This window comes from Dermacentor variabilis, chromosome 4 (genome assembly GCF_050947875.1).
Source record: "Dermacentor variabilis isolate Ectoservices chromosome 4, ASM5094787v1, whole genome shotgun sequence".
Classification (NCBI taxonomy): domain Eukaryota; kingdom Metazoa; phylum Arthropoda; class Arachnida; order Ixodida; family Ixodidae; genus Dermacentor; species Dermacentor variabilis.
The window spans coordinates 154,435,240-154,453,414 of record NC_134571.1 but is presented as its reverse complement, the minus strand read 5'-3'; positions in this window follow the sequence as shown (position 1 = coordinate 154,453,414).

Here is an 18,175-nt window from a genome sequence, read left to right as displayed (position 1 = left end):
TTGATGAGGTGTCGATAATCGACGCAAAATGATGTCTCGAGAAAGCATCTTGTCAACCTCGTGTTGGATGATATGTCGCTCAGTAGGTGAGACGCGGTAGGGTCGCCGATGGATCGGGCTCCCATCACCGGTGTTTACTCGATGTTATACGACAGATTTTTGTCCTAGAGAGCGCTCTCCAAGGTCGAATATGTCCCAGTAGGAGGCAAGGAGGCAACGTAGCTCTTGAGCACGCTGTGGAGGAAGGTCGGGAGCAATCATTTTAGTTAGGGCATTCAAGTCTGAAGGGACATGGGGCGTAGCAACAGTTGAACACGAGGAGCTGTCACAAGTTAAAGCCGAAATGTGGTAGCCTCTGGCTGGCGGCATTTGCGCCAGGGATATTCCGCATGGGAGTGCTTATGTACAGAGTCCGAATTTCACAAGCAGAAGGCCGGGCGTGTTGTCCGAAATTTTAACGACGGTGTGAGGAAAAGCGAAGTGATGCGCGAACAGGACATCCGGATTAAGCGATACGATGTAGTCACCGTCTGGTACTGGTGGAATGCGGGAGACACCTATGTAGGTAACGGCACAGTGAGGCAGGTGAATATGCTCTGTGGAACATAACCGTATCGGAGCACTATCGGGAGGGTTAATAGCAGCAGGTAGAGTGAGTTGCACAACACCAGCGGAACAGTTATCAAAGCGACATGTGTAGACAGAAAGTCAAGGCCCAGGATGAGGTCGTGAGGGCCAGTGCTCTAGTGCATAAAATAAAGCAGAAGTATGATGTCCGGCGACACTCACGCGAGCCGGACACATGCCAATAACGGCTGGTGTTCCACCATCGGCAACTTGGACCACAGGCGAAGGGGCAGGAGTTAGCGCTTTCTTGAGACGATTCCGAAGCTGAGCATTCATCACAGATACGTGCGCGCCAGTGTCAATCAGAACCGTAACAGGTACACCATCAACGTTCACGTTAATCAGGTTTCAATGTGTAGGAAAGGTCAAAAGAGGATTTTTGCGTCGGGTCGGTTTGGCAGCATCACCTCCGGGTGCTGCACCCGTTAGTTTTTCGGAAGGGTGCGCCGGAAGGAGCTAGGGGACGGTGATCGGCGAGATGGGGGCGATCGGGAGAAGCGGTACGTGGCGAAGGAGAGCGGCTAGAGCGGGTAGGAAGAGAAGTGTCACCAGAATTTGCGGGCTGCGTTTGCGTGGCGATAAGAGGAGCAGCTTGAGGGCCGTGAGATGGGTGGAAGGACCAGGGGGTCGAATTTCACGAAGACCGAAGACAAGGCGATGGAAGGCATCATCTGCTATGTCCTTAATGACACGTGCAGCCTTATCAGGTTCGGACATCTTCGGATCCACTTTGCGGCACAGAGCGAGCACGTCCTGGATGTACGTGCGATAGGATTCAGTGCATGTATGGACACGCGAAGCAAGGTCTTTTGGGGCGGCGCGCTGACGTCTAACAGGCTTGCCAAACAAATCTTTGAGTTTCTGTTCTCAAATGGCCCAGCTGGTAAGTTCCTCCTCGTTAGCCCATGAGCTAAAATATCAAATTAGTGAGCATGATGGTCTGGACCCAGTGGTTGCTGGCGCTCACCCACTCAAGTTGCCGCAAGTTGAAGCCAGTCTTCAACATCAGTGTCGTCGGTGCCAGAAAAGTTTCTTGGGTCGCGGGGTTGTGCTAGAATGACGGTGGGCGTGGGTGCCGACGGGTCCGAAGCATCCTCGCCTTGAGCTGGCATTGTAGATGCGGCCAAGGAGCGTCCGCTGCATAAATCCGTCTTCGTAATGATCCCGCAACCTCCACCAAAAATGTTACGAGGTTAAAACAGCCAGACGTGTATTTACAGAATATTGACAATAATTATATCAGCTGACAAGATGGTAGACAGTGAGGGAAGGCCAGAACATCGTCTTCTTCCAACGATGATTAAAACATCTTCTTCGTAAGCGCATCACATACGGCATACAGAACGGCATACAGAACAGCATACGTATAAACACAAAAAAATCTCAAAATAAGCACCCGAATCATGTATGTAAGGCAGAAGAACACTATAGGTGGGGGGAGGAGAGGAGGAAAAAGTACGAATAAACAAGGATGGCTACCTTGTCATAGTGACGTATCTCCGTTCTATTGCAAATTTGGTGCAGTCAAGGACAGGATTCGAACCTGTGTTGCGCACCTCATCTGCTTCGTTTCACGGAGGACCATTCGCTTGGACATTATGAAAATCTGTACGGACAGGGACAGACACACAAGCATTGCAAGCCTTTTCCATGGAGGACGTTTCGCTGCTGCGGGTGACCACTGATTCCTTGTTCAAAACGCTCACGAACGACCTTTTGCTATCGGCGGTACAGCGTAACCGTGTACGGCCAACATGAGTGAACAAGGCCGAATATTTGAAAGAGCGCAAGACATTTTTCATAATATAATCGAACTCGAGCAGGGAAACAGTGAACACCAGCAACAATTACTAGAGCTCGTGGCGAAAAACGGCCTCCAGCATTCTCGAAGCCCATCGTTGGAACCGGTAAAACCGGATGTTTACGACGGTTCGTCACCTGCAAACGCACAATTTTGGCTGAGTTATGAGCACGCGTGCGACCAAAATTGGTGGCGACATGACCTTGACAAGGTTATTAATATGCGCTTGTAACTAGGAGGCACCGCAAAAAACTGGCATGACTAGAGAATCACCGAAAAAGCGCACCGGCCATGGGCTGAGGGGAGAGCCAATTTTTTGACGTCTTTCTCTGAGAATAAACTCCAGAGCTGGGACAGCGCTATAGCCTTCAAATATAATTCCGGCACTCTGGCAAATTACTTTTTTGAGAAGAGAAGGCTCCTATATATTGCTGACCCCACGTTAACGGACTCGTCGCTCGTACCTCTGATTATATTAGGATTGCCAAAGAGCATGCAGCGCGAGGCACAATTACAAACTCCACATACTGTTGATGACTTGCTTACAAATATGAACTATTTATGCAGTTTTAAGCATTAAGAGTGGGATTCTAACGGCTACAGAACTTCATCCAATGAAAATTAAACACTGCGATGTAAACACGAGACCAAGATGATATCGGGAGGTCCCCCTCTCTGATTTAAACAGACCATCTTTTTTACCGATTGTGCAAAACTTTTGGACATTTCTGTGCAAGCGAATCGAAGAGACGTCAAGGGTTTAGTAGATAGTGGAGCTTCGATAACAATTGTAAACAAGAGCGAAATTCCGGACCTAAGCATTGTGGAAGATTATCCTGTGAGAGTGTATGGTTACGACGGCAAGAAACAGACGTATAATGAGTGGGAGGAAGTGTGGATCACGTATAAAGGAAAAAGCACTTTAACTAAGGCTCTCGTACAAAATGAAGTAAAATATCAGCTGCTTTTGTCTCGCCCAGTCATGCAACAGCTACGACTTAACCTCTACTGAGATGGATATGACCATCTACACCATCTACACCATCTGACCATCTACATCTACCTATCTACATCCACCTATCTACCTATCTACATCTACCTACATCTACATCTGACCATCTAAACTACTGGAGGTGACCGCCAAATATGTTTGGTTTCACTTGCTGAACATCAACGGAATGCCACTACAGCGACGGTCGTTATTAAGCTGTATGCAGAGCTAATATGCGTCGGGGCTATCCGAAGGCCACATCAAAGTTTGAAGTACAATTTCAACTTCGCGAGAAGACTGTAGTGAAACGCAAGGCTTACAATATGTCGCGAGGGAAGAGGCATTGGTTGAAGGAAGAAATACAGAAGATGCTCGATGGTGGTGAAATCCGCCCATCAACCTCTGCCTTAGGTTCTCCGATCACTATAGCTCCTAAAGGAGATGGCACATTCCGTCTCTGTACTGATTACAGGCAAGTCAACAAACAGACTGACTTATTTCCCTTTCCAGTGCCACTTATCGACGAAATCATCAATGAAACCGGCGGCTGAAAGATTTTTTCTCGCTTAGACCTGTGCAAATGCTTCCGGCAAGTGCCACTGTCAAAGGAGACTAAAAGGTTTTCCGCCTTCGTGACACCATTCGAGATATACGAATATAACAGGCTATCTTTTGTCTGGAAGAACTCACCCGCATGGTTCTAGAAGATGATGAACAATGTTTTAAAGCCATACATCGGAATTGTTTGCAATGTTTACATTGATGACATACTTGTGTATTCTAGGTCTGAGCAGCAGCACACCGAACACCTGGCAAAGGTCTTACAAGCACTCAGTAATGCCGATCTGAGGACAAATGAAAAAAAGAGTGATTTATTTCAGCCGAAGGTCCTTTTTCTCGGTAGAGTGTTGGACGGTGCTACCAAAAGTACCAAGCAAAAGTCTACACATCGGATTTTCACACTTAAGAAGCCGCACGACCTTCATTCGCTGCGTGTTTTCCTTGGACTAGCAGGCAGCATCAGGGCTTTCATCAAGTACTTTGCAAAGATGACAAAGTGCCTGACCGAGCTGACAAAAAAGGATGTTCATTTTATTTGGTCCGATGATTGTGAAGTAGCCTATCACGTACTAGTGCGTCCCATCTCGTCTGGCCCAGTACTAACTCTACGTAACCTCAGCCTGCCGTTCGAAATGAACACAGACGCATCACATTATGATACAGGGGAAGTGCTGTATCAGAGGGACTGCAGTTTTCCACTAAATTGACAACTTCGTCCCGTAAGGTACTATTCCTACACCTTTAACGCTTCTCAGCTCAACTACTCTACGACGGAGAAGGAGGCCCTTGCCGTCCTTATGGCAATCTGATACTTTAGATCGTACATGGACGGCAGAAAATTCAAACTGTATACGGCCCATCAGGCTCTGACCTATCTCCTCAGTCACTCGGAGCCAACAGGAAAGCTGGCGTGCTGGATAAACGAACTGCAGCAGTATGATTTTGAGGTCATCCACCGGGCAGGCTTCGGGTTGACGGATGCAAATGCGTTATGCAGACTGGCGGTCAAAGTTATGCATGAAGTGTTAAACATGACGAAACGTTGGGAAGGATCCGAAAGTCTACAGTTTGCCAAAGGAAGGTTCGTGGTGCTGGAGACTCTCATTCCAAAAGTGCTCCACATGTACCATGACACTCCCGACTCTGGTGGTCAAGTTGGTTTCTGGCGAACCTACAATAAACTTCTACGAAGGTTCACAAGGAAGAATATTATTACGATATTATCGGTAGATACCCGAGAGACGAGCCGCCGCGAGAACGATGACGAAGTGGGTCTGTGCCCTTGGCGCGAGTGAATGTCGGCCTGGTGCTCCAGTTCAGCGTAAATAGCCTGCAAATAGCCTCTTTCGTCAGTATCTTTCTACACGTAACAATATGAAGAGAGACATAGACACATACGTTCGGTCATGTCACTTGTACCAGGTCAATAAGGCAAAGTACCGGCCACGGCCCGACGAGCTCGTATTACCGCGTCACTCAGACGCACCTTTGCAAGTAGTGCATGTGGACTTTGCCGAGTTAGAAAAGGAGAGCGAAGGTGTACGCCAAACACAGTCATTTCTAGTGGAAATCGACCAATGCACAAGAATGGTAGCTGCACGCCTTAGAAAACAAGATACAAATAGTGCTATTGCGCTCCTTGAGCAAGCGATGTTTTTGAATTTGAAAGTTCTAGTCTATGACAACGGACGCGCATTCATGAGCAAGAAATTTCAGCAGTGGGCAGATATTCGTGGGGTTGTGATTCGGCGCTGCACTCCGTATCACCCCCAAGCCTATGGATTGACGCAGAGAGTTATCCGTAATATAAAGCAGTTTATGACCATGCGCCCAAATTTCCGAGGAGGATGGAAGTGCTGCCTAGAAGCAGCCGTTGCACACCATAACCGGACACATACCACAAGCCTTGGATGTAGCCCCCATTTTGCCGCATATGGTGAAGTTCCGAAACTGTCCGCCGACCAGTAGCTTGGAATTTCTGACAAACTTCAGCTAACTGAACGGCTCAAAACCACCGAGGAGCGCAGCAGGTATCGCGGAGCGATGAAGCGCTAGTTCGACAAGAGGCATCGGGAGCACATACCTGATATCAAGTTAAGCAACCTTGTTCTTGTCCGAAAGGGACTACCAGGAACCGACGTAAAAATTCTTGGTCCGTTCCAGGTGGCGAAAACATGTGTGCAGCAAGGCGTACTGAAGACTGTTGGGTGTATGAACAGATGACAATTAGAGGTTGCAGCTTTAAACAGCGTCCTTCCGTATCACCCCAGGAGGGGTGAGGCTTAAAAGAGGGGGAGTGTAAGGGAGAAGAATAACAGGAAAGGTGGGGGAGAAGAGAAGGAAGAAGTGAGAATAAACAAGGAGGCTACCTTGTCATATTGACGCATCTCAGCTTTATTACAATATACCTGATGATAATTTGCTCTTTATAGCAATGCGAAACACGTAGCGCTTCCCACATACGTTTTCCGGTAAAGATTACTGGTGCTCAGGCGGCCGCGATGACGAAAGCTGACGTGGGTGGTGACTACATAACCTTTCGTATATGAAATTACCAGCCTATAGCAAGTGACTTCAATCTTGTTGCAGCACCGTTATGGTTGGCAGCTTGCTATCAAAATTACAATTACTCTCATTCCTATCATTATTCTAAAATTGCACTACCACTATTACTCTAAAGCCATAAAGCATTACATACACCCCTGAGCAGTTGTAGCGGTGGTTATGATCAGTTTTTGGCGAGCTTACGGGTCCGAGAGGCGTGTCAGGCGGAGGAGGTGGCCATTGCCCTGGCCACTGTCGACCCCGGGTGCAAAACCGTGTTGCGTGATTCGCGAAATGCAGTGCGAAATTATGCCAAGGGCAAAGTGTGCCGTGAGGCAGTGCGCGTTCTGTGCTCGGTTGACCTGCAACGAGAGAATAGGTATGTTAAAATCAAGTGGTTCCCGGCGCACGCGAGCAACGATGCGTCGGAGAAGCACGATAACCACAACGAGGCGGCACACGCAGCTGCGCGAGCGCGAACCAACCGCGCCACTGAAAACGACCGTCCAACGTGGTGTAGTGCCAAAGACCGCATGACGACGTTTAACTAACTTACATAGTTTCACCGCCTGGCTCGAAGAACTTTCCCACCCGCGCACCCGGGGCTTAGGCCGAGCGGAGGCGGTACTGTTCAGACAATTACAAACTGGTTCCTTAGCCACCCCAGTGTTAATGAATTATCTGTACCCCAAAGTACATGTGAGTGGTGTGTGCCGCGTGTGCCAGTGGGAGAGGGCCACCATGACGCACATCATATGGGATTGCACCAAGTTCCTCGACGAAGCTTCGAAAAGTACAACGATGCCACCTCGACTCGCGGCTGCGGCGGAATGCTACGACCACGAAATCCAAACCTGGGCCATCGAGCAGGTCTCGGCGGCTCTTGAAAGGCAAAGGTCGAGCGAAACCGACGGAAGTTTGTCCCTGAGGGCGACCGACCGCGGGAGTAACACGCGCTGGAATTGAGCAGAGACCACTCGCTGAGATGACGTCAGGGCCCGCATCGCGGCGCCATGTAGCTATGGGGTCCTTCTGCAGGCGACTAAATAAAGTTGTTTCTCTCTCTCTCTCTCTGGACGCCTATTTTCACAGGGTCAGAATGGCGAGTTCTTTTAGAATTCATGCAAACTACATGGCGATGTCGCGCGTTACGCGGCGATGAAAGCAACACTTCTTTACGCTGGGATGCGGTCCTACACAGCCCCAACCTCGAAGAACAGTTATGGGCTGTCCAACGGGCCTACGACGCGGCGGAGAGGCTCGGCCTCTCTTTCCCGACGTGGGAGCGGCACGCTGCGCACTAGGGTGCGCCCTAAAAGAGCCTAATAAAGTTTTTCATCCATCCATCCATCCATCCACCCACCCATCCATCCATCCATCGATCCATGCATGCAAATCATATTTTCCGCTTTAATGATTCCCTACGTCCACGTCCAATCGCCTACCTCGGTTAACCCCTTTCTTCTCGTTTATTACATAACGAGGGTGTCGAATCCGGCAACTTTGATGCCTTCAGGTAGCATATGTGGGTTTATTGACCAGTTGCCTTCACCCAAAAAAGATCACGTTCTCGTAACGCCTGCGGCAAAAAGGACGTTCATCGTCCGCCGCAAAGGTCTGTGGGTGGTGACGCTGGCTAAACTCCCAGGGTTCTACTAGTACACATAAGTACCCAAGAAAGTGGATGGGGAAACAGCGCCACGGTAGCTCAATTGGTAGAGGATCGCACGCGAAATGCGAAGGTTGTGGGTTCGGTTCCCACCTGCGGCAAGTTGATTTTTCATCCAGTTTCATTTCCATGAATTTATCGTTTCTTTATTTCATGTATTAGGCCCAAGCAATGCCCCTATGTTTTCCTTGGTGTCAGCGTTTGTTGGCTTCTTATGCTATGACTCATAAAAAAAAAATTTGCGCCCCTCAGTAAATCCCCTTCCTTCATATATATATATATATATATATATCTATATATATCTGCTGACGAAGGCCGTGCCACGGCCGAAACGTTAAAACCATTAAAGATGCAATTTTCGTAAGTGTGCACCTTCGTTTCCTTACACTACACACACACACACACACACATATATATATATATATATATATATATATATATATATATATACATGTATATATTTTGTTGTTGTTGTGTGTTCTTTTATAGTGTAGCAGCGAATTTATTTCTATGTAGAACATCATGAAAAACACAGCTAAACCAGAACTTTCTCACTTAACCTGTCACGTCGTTTTGCAGATGCTGTCGAAAAACTTAATAAAGGGACAATGAGGCATCCATTCAAACGTAGCTAAGTGCTACAAGGGAACCCCATACGGGCCCTCAAAAGAAAAGCTTCGGAGTTGAAAAATTCGTCCTGGTCCGGGACTTGAACCCGGGTCCACCGCCTTTCCGGGGCAGCCGTTCTACAATCTGAGCTAACCAAGCGGCTAGCAGATGGCGGTGGAAGTCGAATTTATCAACCGATGGTCCCATTTTTCCTTTGTTAAGTCCTTATTTTTGCGATTCTAAGCACCCTCCGATTCTAAGCACCGCCCCTCTATTTTCTCGAAAAAGTTAGGAAAAAATGTTTGCATGCGAATCTAAGCACCCCCCTATTCGTTAGAAAGAGCGCGTAGCCAAGGTCGCCAAATGCGCTTGCTCACTCTGGAGTCATAGCTGGGCGGACCTGCAGGCACGCGGTCGATGCTTCTGTTGGACGCGTTTCGCGGCCATCTGACCCCGGAGGTAAAGACAAAGCTTCGGAACATCAATAGCGACGAGGTTAGGATTCCGGGTGGCATGGCGCCAGTGCTGCAACCCCTTGGCGTTTCAGTCAACAAGGCCTTCAAAGCCAATCTCCGACAGGTGTACGACGAGTGGGAGCGAAACCATGACTCCAAGAAGACGCCGACGGGAAAGCTGCAGAAAGCGTCCCCATCAACCATCACAAAGTGGATTTCGGACGCGTGTAAAGGGTCCAAGTGGACGTTGTGGTCAAATCATTTAGGAATTGCTCGATCACAAACAACTTCTACGGATCGGAAGACGACCTGCTGTGGGATACTGGGAGCAGCGGTTCGAGCGGTGCGACGAACTCGTGTGGCAGTGATAGTGACTGAGCAGCCTACACAAGCAGTGGGTTTACTGTCTGCACCAATTTTTTTGTGAATGTTTGCAAATTAAAATGTTGTTTCTCGCACCCATCTCCTCGTGATGTCGTAGCGAAAAGAGGGAGGGGGGGGTCAATCTAGATTTTTTCGAATCTAAGCACCCCCCCTCACTTTGGGCATCGCGATCGTGAAATAAAGGGGTTGCTTCGAATCGAGTAAATACGGTACTCCTCTCCACCTTGCGGGCGTCCGCAGAAGTATTACGTCAAACTCGGAAAAAGAGCGGAACAAGCGTTCAGATACACGTGCAAAAGAAGCAGTTAAATGTAGCCTCCCAGCGTTTCTTCTGGTTGTTCTAGGTAATGGAGGTTTCGACCACATTCTTCGTTCATTTATGCAATTTTCAATTTTAAGTAACTATGAAAAAAGATGTCTGCATATAAAGAAATTTTCAATTTCCTAATTTATATCTTTGAATGGTATTCGTGGCTATCATGCGCACAGCTTCTAATACTCAAAACGCTTGCTTATTGAAAACGGTCAAGGGTTCGCTATTAGTAAGAGATCCGTGTCCTAAGAAGACCGTTAGGGCTGCATGATGGCCTATTGCTATCAAACTAATGGATGTTTCACTTAATAATGCTTCCAGAATAGTCGAGGCCCTTACGATTACTTAAATGATATTGCGCGACAAAAAAAAGAGAACGACACGGACGTGAGAGAAGACGACACACCTAGCGCAATGATGGCGGCAATGAGGGAAACAGTGGCACAGGGATCACGAAAAACATTTAGAAAAGGGCCCGTTGAACTAGAAATTAACTTAATGGTCGTCTTCTCTCACGTGCGTGTCGTTTCTTTTTGTCGGGCAATATCATTTAAGTAGTGGATTACCAACTTGCCCGGAATGCTGCTCTCATTGAGCTCGTACGTTGTTTGTCAGATAATCTTTTACTTTCGTTTTTTTTTTCGGAGTGCATTGGTAGGAAGCGGCTAGAAATTGAGGAAGTCGAACGTCTCCACCAAACATCCTTAAATGTCATTGACTGCAGCGCCTTGTCTCGAAACAGCCGAGGCAATTCTTACTGCAATATCGCAGCAGTACCGCTCAAAGGTCACGCGTCGTTGCCATGCAACAACAAAGCACGCCGGTCTAGTCGAGGATGCCAGCACGTGGACAGCTACCCGCTTTGTGGCATCCATTGCAGCAGGACAGTATAATTACAGCATGTCCGCAGCAAATTTTCACCGAACAGCCTCGAGAAACTACACACTACCCCCTCCTTTTCGGGTCCCCTTTATCCTTCTTGTGCAGCACAGTGTATACTAGCAGTTTTAGGCGAAGAAAAGAAAGGTGCGTGGGCATGCTTCCGCCGAGCCATGGAATTTGGGCATTGGAGCGTGCGTATGAATTGCGGTGCTAGACGACAGTGACCTGCCATCCGTTACTAATTAAACAAGAGCTGCCGTACGTCTATTGCCAGCTTGACATAATTTTTCATCAACGAAGTTTTGTTTCGAAGCTGTGCCGAAGGGCCCTTCAGTACACTATACGCTTCGCTTGGCTTCCTCTAGCAGGGAAAGTGTTCTATGCGTCTACAAACCTTGAGGCAACTTTGCGGCAGCTTTGACGCGCCTTGCTATAAGTAGTCATTAAGTAAAGATTTACATTACGAAAACTATCCCACAAAATTAAAAAAAAAGTATGTGCTATCGAGAAAAGACGACGAGAAGGCTATGGGCCTTGTTCTTTGAATTGAACGAGTACAATTGTGCTTAAAGAGGTAGCTGTGGTGCGCACACATTGGCGTTCCCCTGTACAACGTAGTACATTTGTGCGACTACGTCGGACAGCATTCTCGCTTTGAATCTGCACCTATATGCGTAATGTATAAATGTATATGTATAAATGTATAAGTTATATAAGTTATATAAGTTAAGTTATATAAGCTATATGTATATGTAAATGTATAAATGTATAAGTTAGCCACACTGGATTGCAGCGCCACCGCACAAGCAAGAAATGAAAAGGAGGTACGTAATTGCTGCTTCTCTAGTGGTCCGTCTTTTGCACTGCAAGTTCATTTGGTTAACCTAAACCAACGCGCCACAATTTATACTTTATTGAACCATAAATAATCGTGTAACTACCTGTTATGTAAAAAAATATCACTTAGAAGTCAACGTGGTGGATAGTCAATCAATATAACAGTGTGTCTTCTCTTTTTTTGTCGCGTTGATGACTGTTTTAGTTGTTCTTTCCACGACTTACTCACATAATTATTGCGCACTTTTTGTTTATTTTATTTACACTTGATCTACACAAGGCATTGTGTAGTTGGGGGGGGGGGGGGGGCAGGGATCAAAGCATAACACAAATAGCAATAGATTGTTGTACATGTTCGGCGGACGCCCTACTGCAGGACTGTGAAATATGGGCTTGTTTAAAGGCAGCCTAAATATGAATAAAAGGCGTTTTTATGTTTCACCCGCATCGGGATTCAAATATGTCGGCGATTAACGGAACCCGCGATATCGTCGCCCAGCGCACAGTGCCATGGCCACTGATAGCCTGCAGAGGGCAGATGTTTTTATTTCATATGCCAAATAAAGAGATCTAGGAGCAGTGTTTTAAGAATTACAACTCTTGTTACGCTCGATAACAAAATTATTTCAATGGTTACCGACGAACAGCCGAATACCAGGGTGGTTAAGTCGTAAGCGAGTAGGCACGGACGAAACAATCAAGCATGTAGCTTATGTAGGTAGAGAGATCCAAATACGGAGACGTGATGCAAGCTCACACGTCGGTACCGCGGAGATTGCAAGGAGCAATGAGACAAGAATGGGCGGACATACTACCTACCTCGGATACCATGACCTACTGATCGACTATTCCAAATGCAGATTTTCTTGATATTTCACGGATGTTCAGAATAACGGAAGAAGAAAATTAGTCGTTCTAAACACATAACCTTCTTCCCAGTGGTTTTCGAGGCCAACTTCTCAGTGACTCCGCCGATGAGATAAGAAACACTCAGGGTCAACATGCGGACAATGTATGCAGCCATATGCGCGTTCCATGAGCAAAGCCTGAATTTCGTTTCCTTATTACTTTGTACGTCCCTAATAATCAAAGGAAAACAGATAGCATGTAATACACACGGTTTCTCCATCTAGCTTTGCATTGAAAAAGTTTGCCAGAGGTTAATGTAGTATAACTTACATATCCTCCATCCAATGCAATCGAATATTAACCAAATTGCAATATGTCCCTCTAGAGAATGCAACGCCGTAGATACAGACGTGGTAAGGCGAAGCCGCCTTACGGCACACATTTTGTAAATTGAGCGAGTTCATTTCGACTAAGCAGGACTCGCGCGCGGCCATGGTGTCTAGTAGCCGGCTTCGACAGTGCTCACAAGAATTAAGAATTAGCGGCTGAGTAGGTAAATTAATGATACGAGCGAAACTAGACTTAATATCGGTATGATTTCCAAGTAAAGCTTGGAAGTCATTCAATTCCCGTTAGCACCGATGCCACTTTTCTTGGTATGCATCTTGACCCTAACCTTACATTTCACTCTCACTTCCAACATCTCAAGCAAGAGACTGCGTTTGGTATGCGTGCATTAATCAAAGCTCGCCCTTCTTTTTCTCGTGAGGCTCTTCGAACGTTGTATTAAGCGTTCACTCATAGTCACATTAATTACGGCATTGTTTCATGGGGCAACACGTACGCTTGTCACTTATCATAAATTCAACATATCGAAAATCACTCAATACGCATTATCACTTCTAGCTCCATGCAATCCAATGTCTCTTTCTTACTGCGTGCGTATAATATCTTGCCTATTAATAATTTGTTCCAGTTTAACATACTCGTCTTACTCCACAAGTTGTTTCGTAATAACATTACGTTTCTATCCATTGCAGTTGACCTTTTGCAGAATAAAAGCATAACCGGATTTGCGGCTAACAACAATTTCTTTTTACCCGTGGTTCACACCACTTAGGGAAAAAAAAACATCTTCCTTCGCTGCAATTTCTCATTGGAATGAATTACTATCAACTATAAAATACTGTACTTCTCTTGAAATCTTCAAAAATCACATTAAGCATCATTTCCTGCGATAACTTAACTACGATCTGAGGGTGTACCTTCGACTTTTCTCTCACATGTCATTTCTTGTATTTCATCCATGCTTATTTCCGACTTTCTTTTATAACGTACTTTTTCGTGTTTGATTGTAAATGACATGTCTAATGATGTATTTGATCTGTAGATCTTGTTTGTAATAACGCTTATTTGCTAACAATTGATATCACCATCAATGTTGTTATTATTAACCGAGGGTCCCACTACAGTTCTTTCACTTTGGGACCCTCGTCTGCATAATTGTAATGTTGTAATTACTTTTTTTTAGGAGCCAATAAATTTGAATCTGAATGTTAACCGCATTGCACATAAACGTCACTTTGTTCGGGATCAATACAAATGGTATCTTGTTCAAAAAGTGAGAAGGTCATGCAAGTGTCGATGCTAAGGAAGACAAGGACAACATAATTGCACGATAGATGCCACCAAAGTAAGAGAGGAAATGAGCGAAAAACCAAAATCAAAAAGAAACAGTAAATCCAATATATTTAACATTTATTGACCGAATAATTGTTACAAACCTATACGTCGACCTCATCTTTAGCGTTCACAGGACCTTTCTTGTCTGTTTGTTTATCTAAGTTTGTCGAAATCAACTTGGATGTTGTCTAGTACTTGGTTATGGTACCATCCTGTCATCCTGCCGTCGGAAGCAACTTTTGGTGACTCCTCAAGGTTGTTGATCCGCACCAATATAAAAGTGAGGGCTTGATCTGTTTTCGAACAGCGATTCGCGCAGGCAAGTTTGAACCTCACATCCTCCCACGTGTGCTACATAGCTACTGAGATGAAACATTGGTGTCGCCACAAATTTCCGACTTCATCGGAAGAATTAGAAGCGCAACGAGGGTTACTGCAAATGTGGTGGTCCATTTCACATTTGCGCACAGTGTAAAACATTTTCGAATGTTCTTCATTGCTGCGGTGACGTAAGCGCCTTAATTTACATTCTCTAGCCACATCTATGTAGAGGATGATGACGTTATTTGCAAATACCAGAACGGGCTTCCCGAGGGTTGATTAGCTGATACAAAGCTAGCCATGTGCAATAAAGAGAATTTCGTATGACCAGATAAGCACTGCTTACACAATGCTTATTATACTCAATATTATTGTACAAGATAAAAGCACTTATACCATTACTGAAAGCCGAATAGTGTACAGTTCTCATAATTATTCGTGTTTTCACTAACAACGTCATGTTACCCAGACAACCCTTCATACAGCTGATACTAAATTCCGTCAGACTCCAGTTTGATGTAGCGAACTTCAATTAAAGTATGACTGCACATTGTTGTGCATGCTAGTAAATTACAATAATTTTTAATGAATTGGATATGCTTCTACCATTGTGGACTCCTACCACATGCATTTATTTACGTACGAAGCATTGCGAAGCCGTAAGGCCAGGTTTTCTCTTCGAACAACCAGCATTACTTAAACTTGACAGTATTGAAATGGCCCACCAAGCCAGCAACGGCTGTCGAATTTGCAGCTCATGTACTGAACGCGATAGTACGTATCCTGTTCACTTTACATCGATGGCATGAGTGAGCTGCAACGCAGGTAATATAACTTATCCGAGAAGTTATAAACTGTGCGTACACGCTACGGATAACATGTCGCCTATTTGAACCAAATGTAGAGTAGGGGCCACAGTAATCAGTACTCACTTTGCACGTCAGAAAAATTGTAGAAATACGGCATTCAAAAATTATCCACAAGGCTTGGAAAATCCTACTGAGTAATGTATCGCTCCACACTCCGTAAATGATTTCTCAAATATCCGCCGCATATTACCTCAGTGCCCCATACAGTTAGCACAAGACACCGGGCAGCATTGCGCCCAGCGTGTGAATAATATTTCTAGCAATTGCGTAGTATTAACTTCCCTGCAAAGTACCTATGATCAGAGTCTCATTCTTTCCAAATATATGCAGTATGCCGGATTCCCTTTTTTTTCTTTTTCTTTGTTACGGAACCGCTCGTAAATACAAGCGCTCTCGAATGCTTGTATGAATAATTTTTTTTTCCCAGCCAGCGAGAACCCTACACAACCCAAACTGCAACATACATCACCTATTACATATTTTCCATCACCAGATAAATTTTATTGGCAGTAGCGTTTATGAAATGGTTACTTTGCAGCACAGATGAATACGAGTCCATGAAACACTCCAACTGATTCCTCAGCTCAAACCCCACGCATACGCTATCGGTGGTAAGATAAGTGGCAGTGCGCGTCCGTTAGTTGAATATGAAAAACACTTTATCAATTTCACAACATCTTAGGTATTGCAAAGTTGAGGGCCCAAATTCGGCGAAAAATCTTGTTTGAAGCGTGCTCACTGCATCCTGTGTTCATAGATTTTCACACAGTATACCCACTTAGCAAAAAGAAAAAGAAAGTAACTATCCTATACTGTCTTGCAGTTGTATTTTAGATATGTGAGGCTTGTACTCTACGTCATCTGCTTAGCGAGGTGGGAGCGCCCACGGCTGTCGCCACGTTTGTGGTCCGCGGTCTGAATGGATTAGTTACACGCCGCGGAGGCTCTGCCCATTTGAGAACAGTTACGCTTCAGCTGTGTACGACTTGTTATACCTTTAAATACCTGAGCCCGTGACATGCGTTACGCTGCGCCGCTACCTCGAAAAACTACGGTCATTCTAATGCACTGGCCGTCATAGCTTCAAAGACGGCAACGTCGTGCGTCGCGTGAACCCCTCGTTTTGTGTATATCACGGTCGTCCAGTTTCTCTCGTTCATGCCACGGGAGCGTCGCGAACTAAAAATGCACAATGCGGTAGAGTCGCTCTATTATGTAACTAGTGTACGGGTGCAAGGGCCTTGGTACGAGAGTTGTCGTTTTCAGTAGGAATTGTTCTTGAGACTTGCGTGACTTGAAGATATATATATATATATATATATATATATATATATATATATATATATATATATATGTATATATATATACCAACAGTGGCTAAGCTCTCTAAAGCAACAAATGTGATGTCGCTTCAAAGCGAACTAAGCGGCGAGAACACAGCACACACGAAGTTATAGACCCTCGGTGCGCCTAGATGCGAAGTCTGTGTCACCGTCGCAAATCGTATGAATCACAGGGCCCGCACAGCCGCACCATACGTAGGAGCCGTGGAGTAGAACGTCCGCCTCCCACCCTCCCCTACCTCGGTGCCTTGCGTGCGACGGAAGACGGCGCACGTCAGCGCGGCTTTCCTCCCGTGCGCGCACGAGATTCAGCCGCTATCATAGGCTCGCCATCGCATGCTTTCACCCGCACATGTAGCATATGTTGCGCGTGGACGATTTTATCACCCTTGAACTTTATATGAAACATTACGGCCACGACGATGGCAAAAATGCGCCTCGCGAATCCATGTTATTGTTAACGCAATAAAATTTCGCTCCGTGAAATCAAGTAGAAGAAAACTTGGCATAAAGCAGGGTAAGATATTCGCAGTGAAGATAAGTAGGATAATGTCATAAGCAATATCGATGGTATTGTAAAAGCAACAGAAGAATTCTGTACTGACCTATACAGTACTATAGAGCAGCCACATTTCCTTCACTGGAAGTAGTGATCAAATCGGAATTAGAAGGAGAAGATAGAGTAACAGTATACTTAATTACAAATTGAGTAGACATGATGCTTGAATAATTTGCGCACTTTATACACAATATCTCTTGACTCCAAGTGCTGCAGTTAGGTGGAAGCATGCCAATACAACACTTATCTATAAGAAAAGATATGTTAAAGAATTGAAATATTATGGATCCATTCTCTTCTTTTCAGTAATGTTTATGATATTAACCAAGATGACTTCCAACAGAATAAAGTTAACACTTCTACAAATGAAGAGAACAGGGTTGCTTCCGGTACGATATTCTAATACGATCACGCCCATGTCACCAACCAGGTAAATGAGAAATTTATTGAGTACAATGAACATCTCTAGATGGCTTTCATTGGTTATAAAAATGCGCTTAATTTAGTAGGTATACTAGCAATCATAGATGCATTGTTTAATCAAGGGGTACTGCAAGCATGCGTGAGTATCTTGCGAAGTATCTGCAAAGGTTCCATAGGTGCCTTGCTTCTCCACACGAAAAATAGAAAATTACGTAACATGAAAGAGGTCCGGCAAGGAGACGCAATATCATCGACGCTATTCACTGCATGCTTAGAAATACCCATGCTGTTAGACTAGGAAAGCTTAGCAGTCTGTATTAACGGCGAATACCCTGACAACATGCAATTTGCAGATCACATTCTCCAGTTCAGGAACACTGGGGATGAATAGCAAACAATAATCAATAAACTGTAGAAGCAGTGTCGAAGATGATTTTTCAGAATTCAAAGTGGTA